Genomic DNA, 5882 nt, shown 5'->3' on the forward strand with positions numbered 1-5882 from the left:
AGGTGACCTGGAACCAGCTTTCTCTACCCTCAGTGGTGCCTACTCAGCTTGGCTAAATGTATATATGCAGCAAAAGGCACGCACCCAAATGGTAGAGGTCCAAACACAGCCAAGGAAATATACAAATCCACATGATGGCAAACAAATCTGAGGAGTTATCGTTTCCCTTCCAAGTGTCAAAATGCAAATTCCAATAAAATAATTTCAGTTCTGCCTTTGCACAACATGGCAGAAAAGGGTGCCTGTTCACTGTTATTTTACCAAATATTTGCTCTTTTCTCTTCTCTCTTCCTCCTTCCTACATTTTTTTAATAACAGCATGACTTGCTTTCCACACTTTTACTCTTTGTTTGATTTTTCAAATATCAATCCTTTAAATAATGGCCAACCTAGAGATTTTTATTACTTTAGGCAACTGCTGCTCTCCTTAGATGGAGGACAGGCAGTGAGAGAGAAACACCATCTGGTTGTTCACAAGAAAAATGACTCAGACTCTTCTGAAGAGAAGACCAAGGCATATCTTGCCCTGTTTTCCATATCAGAGGTTCCTAATACAGCATCTTTTCCTCCTCTCTCATAGATATTTTCAAATTCTTCTGACCAGCTTCCCCATACTGTTCATAGTTTGGCAATAGATAGAACATTCTAGATACTTGCAGGAAATTTTGCCTCCACTTAATTCAAATCATCTTCACTGTGATCAAGATTTTGTCCACCATGTTGTTACAGAAGAAAGCTCTAACAAGGTACAGAATACATAAGATACCATTTTCAACTGTTTTGCTGTTCATACAAATCTTGCCTGTGGACATTTCACAGAATATTATATTTTTTATGTATTAGATTAGCATCCTTCAGTGGAGTGGAAAGCCATACAAATATGGCTCTTAAAATTTGCATAAGATATATAATAGATATTTCAATCAGATTCATATTTTAAAGAATGAGTCCTGTAAGCAGAAATTTTTTAGATCCAATATCATGCATACTATCAGTGTAGAATACAGAAAATTTTCCAGTTTTCTCTATATAAACCAAATATATATGTGAAGTTACAGGCAGTCAGTCTTAGCTTTGTTACATTACATGCATTCAACACTCAGCTAAGCTAACCTTAGAAGTTCAAATGTCATATTTCTTCTGCAACCTCGCTAAAGGCAAGATTGAAAGGCACGTAAAAAAATAATACTTGAAGATTTGCATGGCTTGAGGAGTGCCATTATTATTACTATTATAATTTCAAAAATACTTCCATATATGTTTGAGAAATGAGACAGAACAAACATTGTATAGTGCAGGAAAAATGCTGGGTGAGTGAAGGAGGTACATTCCAACCTCTGTCTAGTCCATACATTTCATACCATTGTGACTAAACCACACTGCTGAGAACTGGGGTAGGATGACTGCGATCTCCTGGAGCACAAACCCAGCAGAGTTTGTGCTGCTCCATGTGTTTTCACAAGGCACGGGGCTCTGCTTAGCAGGGTAAATGTGAGCCCTTGCTAGATAGAAATACAAAGCCTCTTTCCACTTGCAGGACTAGGAGGACCAGGGAAAAGACAAGGTTTTGAATTAAACACTTACGTGAGAAAACCAATTCCATCAGATCACTTTTGTACTTTCGAGTCAGTTCTGTAGTCCCTGCTTTTCAGAACAATTAACTTCAAATCCTAATGATGAGTTAACATTATTCTAAAACAAATCAAAGCCATTGGTACCTAACAATGATATTTACAGATAAACCAGAAACAAACTGGAAGCACAGTAAGAGCTGGAAATTCCTGAAGTTTATGTAGAAGGGAAGTGAAAATTTCAAAGCTGATTTCTTTATAAACTACTGAAAAAAACTCACTTGTGAATTTGGCCTTAGTTTAACAAGTATGATGAAAACATGACTAAATTTGAGTCAGTTTCAAGGCAGCTACTGATACTGCAATGACCTCATTCTACACATAAGAGAGTGTGACAGACTTCTAAAAAAAATTTGTAGAGATCCATAAAACAGACAGAAGCAGTTCTTTAGCCAATTTTGTACCTTGAAGCAGCAACATTATTTTTAGAAGAGCACTTCTAAACATTTAATAGCAAAATATCTTCTCTCTCCTTGTGAGTATACAAATTGTAGCAAAAGGTTGCTTTAATAAAAGATACAGGATTTTATACATATAATGATAGTACATGTATGAACAATTAGAATGATTATAAAATTTCTTTAAATGGCCAAAAAAAGAACTAAAAAAATATAATATCCCTAAAACCTTGAACTTGTTTCCTTAATCTAATAATTTATATATTGTCTTTGCAGAGATAAGTATTGATTCTTGATGACATGTTCATGTTTATTTCTGTCAAAGACTGGAGCAGAATAATTCAAGTTTTTCTTAGCACATTTTTCACTGCTGGGTAAACTGTAGCAGAAACAGGATGAGAAAATAAAGTGATGACTGGAAGACCAGGGATGTGTTTAAAAAAGTTAAGAAAGCATCAAGTGTATTAATGACAAAATTGCTCAAAGGAGAACAAACTGTGATCAAGTATTTGTTCCTTCTAGCACAGTTTTCTATCAAATTACTTAAAATGTTTTTTTTTTAATTGGTAAGAGCTTCAGTATAATAAAAGAAAATGAAAAATATTATCCAGCATAGCCTATCTTCTTCTTGTGCAAGTTAGACCCATGTTCGTTTTGTACCTTTCCCTCTCACTGGCAAGAGTAGATTTTCAATATTAAGAAGGGAGAATATTTTTTTCAAATTTTTTAATGCATACTGACTGAAAGCTAAATATCAAATTTTAGGTAGTCTGTGACATGCCACAAAACCGAGTGGATGGAAAATTGAATTATTAGTGTTTGGAACGAATTAATCCTCCATTATAATCTTCTTTCTTCTACAGTTTTGAATCCTCCTCCCTGGAATCAAACCCAGATGTGGCATGGTTAGCATGCCTTCTTCAAAACAGAAAGTAAATCTACACTCTAAAAAACCCCTCATGCTCCATTTTCTTTCCAACTCAGTAGAATTACATGCTAAGAGAATAATTTACTATTAAATGCTCCCTAATATTCAGAAGTAGATGAAGGGCCTTCCTCAGGTCATTTCTGGGCACTCCTTACAATTCTTACAAGTCATTAGCTGGTGCAAAGAAGGCAGAGAAAAAGAAGAAAAGATGCATGAAATGCATTAAATGTTTGCAATAAATTGTTACTGCAAAAGCCCAAGAACAAAGTTACACATGAAAGCTGTGCACTCTCGGTTCATAAGTCGCCCCGATTCCGCCGAAAGTGTTCCCTCCCTGTCAGTTTATCTCACCCTCCTTCCCACTGTTTTCTTGGCTGTTTTGCTGCAGCCATCTGAGGAATCTTTTTTCCCTGGAAGTTGCAGCATGACCACAGCTTCCTGTGAATCTTCTTTGGTCATTTTTGCTTGGTTCCTCTTGTGCTAAAGAACACAAGGGCTGGTATTGCCAGAGCCCCCAGAATTCCATTGCCAACCCCATCCTGGCTGCAGAGGTGTTCACAAGTGCAAACAGCCACTAGGAATAAGCTGATCACTCTGCAATGGTTGTCCTCTAATTCCCCTCCTACCTCTAAGCCCATCTGCCTGAAAAAAACCCAACAAAAAACAAAACAAAACAACACACACACATACCGGGACCATTGTTCAGAAAAAAAAAATTATTCATGCTAGGCTTAAACTAGAGGATACCTCTTGTCCTGATTAAAAACTGTTTTACAGCCAGGAGAGATAACACATGTGCAAAGCTGAAAATAGTTGCCACACCATGTTTTTGTTTTGTTACCATGACAGCAATTACCAATATTTTGAAGAGAATGACTGCTCACTGACACAACACGAGGACAATGGGAAGGTGTGTTTTCTTCACCAGTCCAGGAAGTCTCATTGTGTGCCCAAATGCAATTATTTCCTATGATGTCTAGGCAAAGTTATTATTCATCAGAAACAGAACCACAGCTGAGCTGGAGAAAAAAATCTAATTCAGACAGGGCCAGTCTAGAGATACAGAAGTTTTAGGATTTTGCCTCTTCATATTTGCTTAAAGAGGCAGAAATTTAAGGGAAAAAAGTCTCAATATTTCTTGTATTTAAATCCTCTGTCAGCTAGAACATAGAAACACTTCGGCAAATAGGCGAGAAATGCCTGTTTTGGCTGCCTTTTCCTTATACTTTTGGCAGTGTTAGAATCAACACCTCTTACTACACTCTACAGCTGATATAGATCAATTCTATTTTGAAAATAGCATCAGAAAGAAACTTCACAGCAGTTGGTAGGATTCTTCATGTCTTCCTGTCTTAGACCTATCTCCTCCTCCAAAGAGATATATGGGAAGACCTCTGAATGGGATAACATCATCTGTCATCTCTTCCAAGAATTCCTGAACAAAAAATGCAGCATGCTGCCAGATTTACAGGTCTCTGTTTTCCTCTCCTTGATCTCTCCAGCATTGTAAATGGTTATGGGACACAACAGAGCTGACACATGTCCTCAGCTGATAATACAGAGAATGCAAATGACAGAATAAACACAACTGCAGGCACATCAGAGCTTCAGCAATGCTGTTACTCATCCACAAAGGCATGATTATCATCAGCAACCTGTTTTTTTCCAGGGTATGTTCAAAGGAAGCAAAAACAGGCACACAATGAAGACTGTTTTCTTAAACACATTGCAAAAGACCTTGGGCCTTAGATCTACAGCTGTGCTGACTGCTCAACCTCTGTTTCAACAAGAACTACAGTGCTGTCATGAGTGCTCCAATGACACTGTACCTAGCAACAATCTATGTTTTGTACATAAAAAAGCAAATGAAATACTGCCTATCAGTGTTTTCTTTCTCATTATGCTGTTAAACCTTTCTCCCTCTCCCATGTAAAATGAAAAGAGTCTTATTTGGACATTATGCAGAACTTCAGACTATGCTCTGTAATGTAATGAATTGCCAAAGAAGCAAACCTAACATAAAACAAGGTATTTCAAGTTGACCCTTCTGAAAAAAAAAGTTAGTGTAAGTTCATAATTCCATGAGAGATTCACCAAGTTTTAATCCTGCAATGATGGACTGAATACTCTATAAGCAAATGGAGAGCTGGGCAGTCTGCTTCTCACAGGGCTGTTTCTGAGGGGTCTTTCCTTGCAGAAGCAGCATCCAGTCTTACTCTCTGAGATTTACAGTAATTTCTGATCATTCTGGGAAAAATCATTCAACTGCAAAGCATTGCCCCCTAGCTTCCAAATATTTGTGGCTCTTCTCACTCTCCCACCCCCTGCCCCTTTACTTGCAGCCACCACTTCGTGTCTTCAAACACGCAATTCACATTTACAGTTAGATACAAGCATACCTTCCTGCCACACAAACCCAACTCATCTACATAAACTGAGTTCTGCAACAGTCAAGTGAAAGCTGAAATGCACTAGGGATAAATGCCACCCCGTGGAGACACCCTAGCCTTCCTTGTGAGGGGGATGGGCTTCCTCTCCCCTCCCCTTATCAGCACACAGATCAGCATTTATAACACATATTCCAAGAAGGATGGTAGAAGGGCAGAAAAAGCCAAACCAGAAAAAGCAGCGCATTTCCATCCATATGGAAGTAATGGTGTGCAGACTCCAAATCCTGCTGTGGCCAGGTAGATAATCAACAGCAAAGCAACAAATGCTAAAACGAGTGCCATGGTAAGGACCTGGAACGTAGGGGTGGAGAAATCAGGTTATTTCTGCTGGTCGGATGTTCAGGTCTCATCTGCATAAATATCTCATCATAGCAAAGCATCTGCCAGAAAGCAAAAGAACTACATGGCTTTAAAAACGTCTCAGTGCTTTTTCTTTTTTCTTTTTTAATAAAGAGCAAGGGAGGAACAACAGAAA

The sequence above is a fragment of the Haemorhous mexicanus genome, chromosome 1 (genome assembly GCF_027477595.1).
Source record: "Haemorhous mexicanus isolate bHaeMex1 chromosome 1, bHaeMex1.pri, whole genome shotgun sequence".
NCBI lineage: Eukaryota > Metazoa > Chordata > Aves > Passeriformes > Fringillidae > Haemorhous > Haemorhous mexicanus.